Source organism: Scatophagus argus, chromosome 9 (assembly GCF_020382885.2).
Source record: "Scatophagus argus isolate fScaArg1 chromosome 9, fScaArg1.pri, whole genome shotgun sequence".
Classification (NCBI taxonomy): Eukaryota; Metazoa; Chordata; class Actinopteri; family Scatophagidae; genus Scatophagus; species Scatophagus argus.
In genome coordinates this window covers 20,413,421-20,426,451 of record NC_058501.1, presented here as the reverse complement: position 1 = coordinate 20,426,451, position 13,031 = coordinate 20,413,421, and the positions used below count along the sequence as shown (strand labels likewise).

At 40.9% G+C, this 13,031-nt stretch overlaps 1 long non-coding RNA gene across 1 annotated transcript; it reads left to right on the top strand.

Annotated features, from left to right (window-relative positions):
• Nucleotides 1-8,790: 8,790 nt before the first annotated feature.
• LOC124065464 lies at nt 8,791-11,829 on the top strand. The gene is made up of 2 exons (XR_006844415.1): nt 8,791-9,988; nt 11,014-11,829. It is a non-coding gene; the product is annotated as an uncharacterized LOC124065464 (long non-coding RNA).
• Nucleotides 11,830-13,031: the final 1,202 nt, after the last annotated feature.

The window sequence follows — 13,031 nt, the reverse complement described above, 5'->3', positions numbered from 1 at the left end:
CCCTGTTGGCTCATCTGGACAGGAGATGGTTAGAGAAGTTAACAAGTTAAATCTGTTTGTATCCATGATTGTCTTCCGCGGTGGGATTAGTTTTGTAATTATGATGATCTATGCCAATGATAGAAGATAGTCATGTCGACAGGTTAATGCTGTAAATGTGTAAGAGCTGTTTGCCCTGCGTATATTTTTAAAGCTGCCAACAAGCTTGAATTTAAACAAGTTGAAATATGCAAGAAAATTAAAAGCGGATTTGTGCAACACATAGATGCTTTCTTGGTCCTCTTTTGTCGAATGGTATACTGGAATAAGAGAGAAAAGAAACATTACATGAGGTCAGTGGGACCATTTTGGAGCCTTAGAGCAGTTTGATGAATTTGGGTCAAAGCACCACATGATTATGTTGTAAGTTGATGTTGCATTTCCAGCATCTGTTTTTTTTTCCTTTATGACCGCTCTTAGCCAACGCAAGACAAAAATTATGTAGCCAAAGGGACGGACTGTGCCAGGCTTTTTGGGGGAAGTTTGTCTTCAAGATTACAACTCAAGGTCTCTATGCAATAACATCAGTTAGTGAGAAACGTGCTTAGAAACACGGCCCTGAGGTGTCGTCTGTCCGTCCCTGGAAAGCCAGCTTGTTTTGTCTGTAAAATCTAACATCAGAGGTTAGTGGGGGAGAAGATTTACAGGTGAAATTATGGAACAGCGGCTGTAAAAGCAAACAGGAAAGGTGATATTTGACGACTTCAAACCTCACACACATTTCTTACATGAAAGCCAGACAGACATGTCTGGTAGCACTCAGGTATGACGACGCTGCGGCGAGCGTCTCATCAGCCGAAGTGACTCACACACACAGCAGCAATCCCATCTGGGATCCAACCTGCGGGTGCAAAAGGTACACCAAAACACACTGTCTGAGGCTTTTCAGATACTTTCCTACGACTGCCACACCTGCCTGAAGCAAGAGTGTGGAAATTAGTCTGAGGAAAACAAGCACATATGCAAACATATACAGTGCAGTGTGAAAGCTTTCATTGTACTGTCGCACTTCTGGGATATTTGATTTGAAATGTCTACGAAGGTGGAAAGACCTGAATTTAAAGGGTGTCCATCTACACAGAGTGATCAGTGTAGCTTTCTTTACACACAAAAAGGAGTGTTTACTTCTCAACTGGTCAATACACTACATAGACAAAAGTATTGGGACTTCTGACTATTACACCAAAAGGGATTTGACATCACAGTGACATCGCCCACCAAATACACAGACCGGTTTGCAGCTTCCACTCTTTTGCAAAGGCTTTCCACAAGACTTTGGAGTGTTTCTGTTGGTATCTTTGCCCATTCATGCAGTGGAGCAATTGTGAGTTGTGGCTGGATACTTTTGTCAGTTCGGCTGAACTTGTATTTTTACCTGCTTTACCTGCTGAACATCATACTAAAGGGAAAGTTTCCTCAAAATAAGCAGGAAATGAAAAGATAAGTAAAAGATAAGATGCTCCAAAACATTACTCTGGTAAGTGAAACTCACCAATATAAATCATACTTGAAAAAAAATCTGAAAATATCAGAAATCAAATGTGGTTATCACATATCAACAGTAGGTTTATTTCAATAAATGTACTTAAGCACTTAAAGTACAAATAAAGTAAAAATAAATGGAAATCAATGTTGTTGTTTTTTTTAATCTGATTGCTGGTAAGTTCAATTCATTTAAAAAGGTGATACTTTGGAAGCAACATGCAATTTGCAAAGTAACTGGTACCTAAAGTTATCACATAAATGTAACATAAAATGTAGTAAAAACATTTGCCTGAAAAATATTGTGAAATGAAAGCAGAAAGTAGCAGAAAATGGAATTACTAAAGTAAAATACATTAGTACTTGAGTAAAAGTAGTAGCTGAATAAGTTAGCTTAGCAGCGTCCCAACAAAGACAGCTGACCAGAAAACATAAATGTAAGAATGTAGATTTCAAATTCATCAAAAAAAGATCTATTAGTTGATTTTTATTCAAAGATTAAGCTCAAATTCATTAGCTGTGCTACATGCAGCATTTTAAATCAATGTCCATTTGTTTTGTAAACCTTTATCACGAGTAAATTTAACATGAAATTCAAACCAGGGGTAATTCATATGAAATATCTGCAAAGGCTGCTAATCTCCTCTTGTTTACAGTATTTATAATAATGTCCAAAAATGCAGTCTTATTTAAGTGACTGGACATGTCTGAACCACAGTTACTGCTTAGAGGTCATTTTCCTGTAGCAGAGTGGAACAGATTATCTGTAACTTTGCACCAGACGATACTCTGATAGTTTTATCAACCAAAAGCAGGAAAGCCCCCAAACAAACGTGTAGCCAAAGCAGTTGGCAGGGTTAATCTCCAGTGTTTGCAGTATGTTTGCAGAGATAAGAAGGAGGCAACTTGATTTTTTAAGTAAGTCTAAGTCTTCACTGGGTTGGTGTGACCTCTGTCGTGCAACCTGCAGCCTTGTTAATCCTCCAATGACAGTGGATCCCAGTGAAAGTTTGGCTTGACTTTTAGAGGATAATGTTTGTCACTTAATATTCAGAAACAGGATGACTAAACCTAAAAAGTAGGGCTAGTTTGATGTTATGGATCTTAAAATTGTTCTTAAAGTCAAAACGTAAAATATGACCAGAATACGAAACATAAGGGGTGGCAAATCACCAGAGTAATCAACAACTCCTGCTCACTTTCCAGTTTGCTGTTGTCATCTTTGGCTGTAGCTATAGCGACAGTTAGCTCAGTTAGCCGTGGAGCTAGTGGCCCTGCAGCTGGTAGGATTGTGCCTGGATCGCAACCTTGGATCACAGGGGAGTCACAGGGGCAATCGGGCTCAAACTACGGCGGGGGCAGGGCGTAACACCTATAGACGTACAAATTAGTATTAGAAGATGGAATGGGCCAGGGCTAAGTCAAGCCTGCTAACGTAATACATAGATTTTACATTAATTTTCTGTAAGTTCATGTTTTGAATGACTTATGAACTCATATAATAAAGCGTTGTGGTGTATGACTCATTTTGAGGAAATAATTTGGACTTACTCCCATAACATCTTAGAAAACTCACCACAGATATGAATAAGACAGTCTCTTTCTCTTTTCAGTGGTAATTATTTAACTGGCATACCGATGTAGAGTCTCTCTGAAAGGTTTTTATGGTGTTTTACAGGGAGATAACGCAGACGGGGAGGTGAATTATTCAAAGAACCTCAATCCTCAGTCCCTCACCTTGTGTTAAAGAGGTTCTCACACAACGTTTCATCCCTCTAATCTACAGGCTTTATCTCAGTTTTTGTAATCCAGTGACTCTTGAGGGACAGATTTGGGAGCCCCCTAAAAGAAAAGCTGCCTCCTATACCTCCTCCATTTCCCAGCAGAGGGGTAATCTCCCCGCTAAGCCGCACCCCTGGCCATGCTGCGACCCACCGAAAACACAAATACACACAGGCACAGGCACGCAAACACAGAAACACACACATACCCTGCCACCCATCATCTATCTCCATCTCTGTTGAAATGTGATCACCAGTCTCCAAATGTAGGTCTGTCTGCTGTAAATAGATTGATAGATTTTTCTACAGCTATTGACATGTTCTAACAAGAGCTCAGGGCTTGAATGGATTGTCCCATCACCACAAGTCGATAAATTTTTAGTCAGTATGTGTGTTTTTGTTTTTCAATTGATGTTTGCATTTGTTGGCTGCATTGATCACTTCCACACAACAGGGGCCACCTACCAAGAGGACTGCTGAGCCTGTAGAACATGAGCCTTGCTACTTCCATACATGACATCGAAAATATAACTGAGCAGCTGAGATGTTCCTGACTCCGAAATTATAGTTTGTAAAGTTATTTTTAAGGGAGTGATATGCCAGAGGGTTACAGTCCTTCATCAATCATGGTGTTTTTCAAAGCTGGATTGTCAGGTTGTTGTTCTGGACTGCTGGTTCTCGTGGTCACTTAGACAATAAAAGTTCTTGTGTGTGTGATATCTTTAGGTTGTATATTTGGGTATTGTGGTTGCTGGAATGCTAATCGATTCTTTAGCCTTCCACAGAGTCCCTGTCAGGCTCAAGTTACTGTTGCTACAGCTGTTTAGAGTTGTTGTTCTTTGCTTTCGCGCCCGACCTGCAGCTACAACCTCTAAGCCTAAACACACACACACACACACACACACAGAGAAACACACACATACACTCCCGCAGCTCACCGTGAGAACTAAACGACTTCAGAGAGACATTGAGGAGGCATTCAAAAAATGTATTGGAGAACACTAAATTGTTGAGGATGACGAAAATAAAATCACTTGTCTTACGTGCCGTATTGTTTAAATCGATCAAAGGGTTTTAACGAGTTTCAGAATCCCCAAGTCTTTGTCAAGTCAAAGACAACTGAATTTGTGGTTTAATTCTTACACTTGAGATACCTAATTGGTTTTTTTTTTATTGTTGTTGTTGTTGTTGTTTTCGATTGCTTTTGATCTAAAGCTAAGCCTACAAAAATGTGATTGTCATATTGTCTAACAGCATCAGTTTTTGTAATTTCAATCCAATTATGAAGCCACCTTTACACAGCAATGGATTAGATGTGGAGAGGTGTCAAAGAACAGCTCATTAAACGGGAGGATAGTCGAGTTTTGCATCCTATTAGCTTTTCGGACACCTCAGGGAGTCATTGCCCCCAGTCAAAACACCTTGTTCTTTTCTTTTTCTGTTCTGATTAAACAAACCAGATATAACCTATTATTTAGTGGGCTTTAAAGGTGTTGGTAGGTGGATTTTGTTACCTTTAGACAGAGCCAGACTAGCTGTTTCCACAATTTTAGTCTTAAGCTTAAGCTAAGCTAACCAGCTTCATATTTACAGTCTCATCCAACACCCGCAAGATGATTACACATATTTTCCAGAATGTCAAATTATTCCTTTAAAGTTTTTAGCTTTTTCTCTACAGTTGTCTTTAACAGTGCACTCCGATCCCCGTAAGAGTTGTGAAAAGACTATGACAGCAGGCATTTGAAACAGACTTAAACGCTTTTACTCTTAGACATGGTCTAAAGGCACATCATGTGATCTGATTGATTTCAAGAAAAGTGAACCCAGTTGTACCTATGAATGCAATCTTAAGCCTGTGAATATTTAGGCCCAGGTCAGGGCGGGGCTACATATCCAGTGCAGACCCTTAGGCGAGGTCCTTAATGCTATTGGCCTATCGCAGGCATAAGCGAAATCGAACAAAGAAGAGTCATACCCACACAGACACTGCCCAGGTCAGCAAAGTCAGATGCACACCATGTGTGAATTAAATGAATAAATATACCTTCACCACATCGGTAATACCCCTTGTACACCACAGACTGATCAAGCATCCATGCCCAGCAAATCGAGCCTGGAGGAACCAGTGGCCCGTAACATAGCTGGCCAAGTCAGAAATTACACACTGATGCACAGCTGGAGACTTCACTGCTCCTGTTTCTCATCATGTATGATCAGTGCAGGTATGAAGACATGCTGGGTTGCAGCATAACAGAGCGGACATCTATTCACAGCTATACAAGCCCATATGGCTCGTCTTACACCCCTCTCTTCCTCTGCTCCTGCAGGAGCCATGCATACTCCCATCCAGCCTGTCATCGGGATGTCATTAAAGCCCCTCCATCTCTCCTTTGGCAGGTCATTCTTTTCTGTTCCCCCCAACAAGAATTCCTGCCTTACTTTGCATGCTGCTTCTCTTTGCAGTGGTCGTCCTTCTGTCCATCTATTTCTGACACGGGAATCTGGGATGTCACAGTCTGTCTGGCTGTGGAGGTGGTGGGTGAGGAGGCATGGTGGAGAAGGCAGTGTCACTTGATAAGGAGTTGAGGGAGGCTGTCAGGAGGTGAGCTATTGTGGGACAAGGTTTTTGTGGGGAGTTGACATTTATGAGGGCCTGACTGAATGGATAGATAAGAAAGCAACACACTGACAAGAAATTTATGGAAAATAAATGTAGAAAAGCAAAAACAAATAAATCAGTAAAGTTATTTACAAAACTTGGAGTTTGGATTTTTTCATTATCCTTTCAGTCCAATCTCATCAAAAATTAAGTGCAACCATCTGACATTTGGGTCAATTGTGGTCCATGAATCCTGGATGAAATTAATTATTAATTCTTATCCATGAATAAATATGAGACACTGAAAATTCATCTCAGTTCCTGTAGAGCAGGTGTTGGACTTCCTGCTGGTTTAGCATCAAATGATTGAAATGATAATGTTTGATTCTGCTACCTTAATTTGGGTAAATGTGATCCACAGATTTATACGTAAACATTAACTACATTAATTTCTACAATTCCTGTTCTTATAGCATTAAATAGTCACTACCAGTCAATTTTTTTCCATACAAATTAATACTAAGGTTACAAGACTTTTCACTTTCCCTTCATTAGAGTTTCGACCTTTGATTTACAAGTCAGAGGAGTTTCTTCAATGGAATCTCTACGGATTTGTTCAGACTGTCAGCCCAAAATCCATTTTTGGATTATCCAGATTGTAGATTTTAGAAAGTCTGGACCCACACGTGAACTGCAGATCCAAACCACATTTGGAAGTGTTTTGAAATGTGATTCAAACTGGATTTCTACAGATGCGTCCGATTTGAGTTCTGAGAGATCAAATCAGATCTCAACATCTCTTTTGTGCAATTCAAGATATAACGCACCACAACAACGTCAAATACAGAGTGACAGAAGAGCAACAGAGTGGATGATAAATCTCTGTTTCTCATGCTTCCACGTTGCAAAGCCACACAACCAACATAAGTAGGGTAGTTAATCACGCCTACATCATTACCACACAACACATCGACATAGGCTGCCGATGCTGGGACAAAGAGATCTGATTTAATCACTTGCAAAATCAAAATCAAGTGCTGATACGAGAGAGAAATGTGATTTGCCTGCAGTCTGAACAAAGCCTATTTGTTCCATTCATGGATCTTTACACCTGTGTGAGTGACACACTAATTGGCCAATTAGACACCTGGATCACTCTCCGCTCTCCTTGAGGGGACACCACTGTCACAGGGCACGACCCAGAACCAAAAATGGGTGTCAGATACAAGCACCATATCGTGTTTTGGACAGTTCAATTCAGATTCAGCTGTGGCCTTCACTCATACAGTGTGGAGATGGCACAGAGTTTCTGCCTCGCTGTGCTGTGCTGTGCCTGAGGCAGTTTAGAGCAAAGTGCTTTACAAGAGAGAGCCAAAACCACCGCTGCTGCTTCTATGATTCACACTGCTCTTAATGAGCAAGTCTGCTTCAAGAACAATACAGCAAGATAAAAAAGTATATCCATAAGTAGCTTTGGCTGAGAGTTTAGTTTTACTTCCATAGCTTTTCTCCCTATTATACATTACAAAATGGAAACTCTCTTTACATAATTCAAATATTCTGCAGTTTGTATGTCACAGAGCTACATTCCTCACTGGACTATGCACAGTAATTCAGGATCTTGGCAAGAAGTCATGAGAGCTCATGCTGATGGACTGAAGAATGTAATTAGAGGAAACAGACTGTATTAGATCAAATCAGACCTCACTGGGTCAACAGGCAGCTCGCATGTAATTTGTTGACAGATAATTTGTTTTCAAGTTTCATATCTGTCGGCTGTGATCAGCATTGTAGATAGTTACTTCTGGGAGTAATAACATCCATGGGTTCATTCATGCATTTAATACCCCTCACATATTATCAAAAACAAAGCTTTTCCAAAATATTGTTGATTGTTGCATATAATTTGTAAAAAAAAAATAGCATAAGATGTGCAAAATGCCAGTCCTTTTTTTTGTGCTTTAAAAGCTACATAATACTGATAGTGTAAGAGTAAATGATAAAAATGTGACAATGTGTTTAGATAATCCAGTGCAGATGTCAGGTGGGGATCTTCTGTGGTTTTTGTGGTCTCTCATTGGTTGAATCCTCAGGGGAGTGCCTGCCCAGCATGGCGCCCTGGTGATGGGACTTCTCTCGCCCTGGCAACCAAACCGGGGTTAAATTAGGAAAGGCTAACCCCAGAACTGTGGTGGAGACGAGGGCGAGGTCAAACGCTCTGGTCTGCTTTGATGATGGTGGAGGTTGGAGAGAGCAGCAGACAGACACTCTTCATCTGGAGCCTGACAGCCTTAGAAAAGTCGGATCAAGAACTGCTGATCGCTGATGCTGCTCCTGTTGTGCGTGAAGTTCAAGCTAATTCATATGCACGTGGCTGAGAAAGTTACATAAATATCCGTCCAAGGTCACACTGTTCATTCTCATGCGTCCTGTTTGCAGCATTGTGTATTTGTTTGACGACCCATCTGTGAGAAAGTAGTAAATTGTTACTCAGCTATCTGGCTACCCAAAGTAGCAACAGAGCATTACGTTCATAGTCAATCACCAAAGCTAACTGCATTATTAAGTGAGGTTACAGGTAAGACAAAACCCCATCCGGATCCACTCAGAGTGTAGGCTAACTTCACTCTTTATTGTATTTGGGTAAATGTTACTGTCCAGCTAACGTTACCCGAAACACAGTTAAGCTCTCCAAACACATGGGTTAGTCTCCATCGCACAAACCTTTGCATGAAACACATTGCAAGGACAACAAAGGTCCAGCCTATTGCTTTTCCAATATGTTTTTATAGGCCTAAGCATCCAAACGGGACTGTTATTTTAAGATGTCATGTAATAATAATCAGAACAAGAATTCATTTTTGAAATTACAAGCCATCTAGCCTATTCTTGACCTGCTGTTTAAAGAATAAGTAAGGATTTTGAGTGGTCCATTTGCCACCGTTATCAGTGTAAACTGCTCTGTGCCCTGTGAGGAAGGAAAGCTTTGACAGGCGTCACAGCTAGCTGGTGTGGGTTTTAGTTTTAGAACATACTGAGACATGAGGAGCAGACAGTGGTTTACGCTCCAGCCCTGCCTTTTCTTGGTGTTTGCCACTGCTGAGCTTTCTTCTCTCACTCCACAGCCTGAAGGTACCAAAGTCTAAGTCTGGGCTCAGTCTGTCTACACTGAAGCTGAACTTTTAATCTGTACTGCAGAAAAGGTTTTCGCCTTGGCCTGTGTGTATGCTTGGGGCTTGAATGTTTTCGTCTAAAATAAAAAATTATTTAAAAAAACAGCAAAAGGAAATTAATTCGTTCAACAATTAGGGATGCTGGAACATTTGCAGGCAGCATCCATCTGTAAAAAATATTCTCTTTCACCTCCTGCACATGTCCTACAGAACCACGAAGCGTTTAATATTTTTGGTTATCAGAGTTTTAAGTAATGACAAATGTTAATTCTTTAGCACAAACTTATAACTCATTGTCACGTCTAACTTACACAACCAATGAAGGCAACCAGTCAGAGGTGGAATAGGGTAGGTCTTGCAAGAAAAGCATCCCAGCACAATAATACTTTTGCAGTCTTTGAGTGAAGAACATTTTCTGGCAAGAGAGAATTTTTAGGTCATGTATTATAAAAAACTGCAAACCTCTGCTGACCTGACGATAACTGCATCCCATCAGTGAGGGCTTGTGTGAGGAAGGAGAGGTGCTATTTGTGGATGATCTTTCTTTTTAAACTTGCATTTTCCCAAGCAAATTTAACAGGCTGTGGAACACATCAAAGCTGCCATTCGAAAAGGAGAGGGCCTGTCATTGCTTGTACCCAGGCCATATTGTGAACATATGGTCCCAGGAGACACTTTTACCCTGTTTGGTGAAAACATCAAGAACTGAAAGTGAAAGAGAATAAACGAAAACCATAGGGGTGCAATAAAGTGACCAGTAAAAAGACTGTATTGTGGAGTTTAGGTTATGAACTCTGTGCCCTTGGTGGGAGTCGGATATCAGAGCCGGAGAAGTCGTGATGAATGTTTTCATGGATACAGACGGGGAGCGAGGGCCAGCTGTCGACCTGATGTTTTCTTGTTCCCGCATGACGGTGAGTAGATCTGACTATGTGATTGTGCTGCTTTCTCTCTACTCTGTGGCCTAAAATGCTTTTCACGATGAAGAACACATTGCAGGATGTTACTGTAAACATTGTAGGATGGATGTAGATACAAAACAGATAGAAATTACAATCATTTTTCAACTTAAGTCTTTAACAGGAGTAGAAAACACTAATTTCTGAAAATGTGCCCACACCCATGTTTTTGGACTCTCTTTGGATGGCATGCATGGGTGGTAATCATAGAGTCTGTCTGCTCTGTAACAGCAAGTTCTCAAGCTTGAATTCTGAATAGTTATTTGCCCATCAACAGTTGTTTGGTCACAGAGTCTTGCTATCGGGCAGTGTTTAAATGGAGCCAGATGTATTTGAGTCAGTTAATAATTTGCAGGGAATATACTGTATAATGACAAAAGTGAATTTTTTTTCTTTTTCATATTTTTTTTGTGTGGGATCAAGATGAAGATTTTCAAAAAATTCAGACAAATAAACTAACTGATGACTAAATTATTATATATTAAATTATTAAATGTGGTGGATTTTAGATAAAATACTCGATTGGTGAACCAACTTGCTGTTTGATGTCCTGTTGAACATCATCATCTGACTGGTGGAATGGACTGGTGATGGATTTTTGATTTACCGGTAATCCCAGTGTTTTATCATAAACCTGTTTGTATCTTATTTTGCCTTTTGTTTCTGCTCTTAAAGTGCCTTGCAGACAGCTAGCTTAGATGACTTCTTCAGACATTAATTTTGACACTTTTATTCATATAGTGTTTTGAATAAAGCTTTTCAGAGAGTGGAAAGCTTTCAGAATAAAGTGAAAGACACTGGTGTAGAGACAGGAAAATAGGGAAATCTGAGAAACATTAGCAGTTCAATTGTTGTACACATGAATAGCTTGTGGATTATCAGCAAACTGGCATATGGCGTCTCAGTCATGGCCTCTGTCTCTGCCCAGCCAGGATATTTTTTCTCTCTCAGTGTCTGTCTGTGCTGTGATCTGATTGCAGGAGTGGGATCAGGTGTCCAGGTGTCGAGCAGCAGCTGCAGATCATCTTCAATCATCTCTGCTTTAAATACTGGGCCTCAGCTCTGCCTCGTTTTCCACTTGTAGATTCTGCTACGCAGCCAGTCTCATAGCCTGCTAAGAGCTCTTTGATTGCTTGTACTTTTGTTAATTCTCTGTGCCTTTATCATGGCCTGGCCTGATGCCTGCCTCTGTCCCTCTCCCGTTAGATCTGCTCTACCTCTCCTGATTTGCAGGGCTTGCTCTTCCTAGTTTCCCTCAGTCAGTTCCCCAGCCCTGCTCAGCTCTCTGGCTCAGGCCCAAGCTCCAGGTCTCCTCTGGACACAGACTTCACTTCTTAATCGTAACAAGTGCCAGTTTGTTCATAAATACTGGTCCAACTCATCTGTTCTTGTGTTCTGTGTTTTGGATCTGTCTGACAAATTGTTTGACGTAATGGCGGACAATGTTCTCATGCTTGAGTTCAGCATGATGGTCATAAGTTATTCTGTATTTTCTCTGACCTCTCTTAAATTCTTTGAAACAGAAGTAATCCATGCAGTGCTAGTGTTTAAATTTGACTGAAAACACTGATATACTGAGAATCTGCCTCTTTTTGCAGAACTTGGCACTAAACCCTGCTAAGCTGCTCTGCTAGCAGGTGAAAACAAACACTGAGGATTATTTGCAGCTTGTATTTGGCCCCAACTCTGCTGAACTCTTGAAAGCTCTGCCTCAAAAAACACTGGACTTGTCACAGCAAAGAACATTAATGTCCTTGTTTCCTGTCACAATAAATAAAAGTCTTTGGGTGATCACATTTGCGTGCTTTACTGTAGTGTCTGTTCAGAGGATGATGTTTTCTGTTTATAATGAGGCAGATCTCTGTACAAACAAGAGACACGTTTGGTGAGAAATGTTTTGCTTACTTATGACATTCGCTAATGTGATTCTATTTATAGAGCAACGGGCATTGTTTAAGACACTTGAAAATTATTTTCTAAAAAAGTGAAGTATCTTCCTGTTGATGATTCAACAGGAGAGGAGCTTTCACTTTTGTGTTTCAGTCTATGTGGAAAAACTCTCAGGTCTCATTGGTGTCTGCATACCAACATGAACTCTTTCAGCAATAGTTAATGTAAACTATTCAGCACCTAAACCAAGAACCTGTCAATGACTGGAACGCTCCCTGAATGACAACAGAGCAACAACTGTTCAATATTCAGTTTCGGTTCAGCCCAGCTGCAGTCAATCCTTGCCCTTGTTTGACAATGAGGGTCAACTGACCTCACTGAACACTAAAAAGAAAACACATAAAACTCTTGTCTCCTCTTCCTGTAGGTTTCAATTGGGGCTGAAACAGACCCCCTCCTGCAGTCGCACCGTTGTTCTGCTGCAGTCTCTCTTGACGTCAGACTGTTATTTGAGAGGGTCTCTGGCTCCTGGTCAGGTTTCCCACAGGCCCAAGGCTCAGCCCATATCTCTGACGCCCCGGGAAGCAGAGGTCACGCATGAGAGAGGGGAATGAAAAGGGCCACTTCTCTGATTTATGACCTGACGTAGCCACAGGATCCCTTCAGCTCAGGGATGGTTTTTGTTACTGAGGTGGGGGTACACCAAAGCAGATTCCCCCTGCACCTCCTGCCAACATTGGTTTAAGATTTCAGCCATTTAGACGGAGAAGCTTGGCATTCAGAGGCAAAGGGACAGTAGAAATGGTGAAAGTGGATGCTGAAATTGCTTTGTGGTGTTTTAGGACATCAAGCAGGTACAGCACAGTTGATGCTTTTTTTTTTCTTTTTTTTTTTTTGACTGATTGTCTGGCAGGTCGCATTCCCAGATGTAAGTCAGCTGTTGGATTTTGGAACAACATTACTTAACTTATTCAGTCGCTGCTGTTTCCGATCATTCCAGTCATGCCTTGGAATTGGTTATGAAGATTTTATTTTAGTCTCTGATTCGTGGGTCGGTCTGGTCTGCCTCAGATCAGACCGCAGGGTCACATTCTGGGGCTGAATTGCT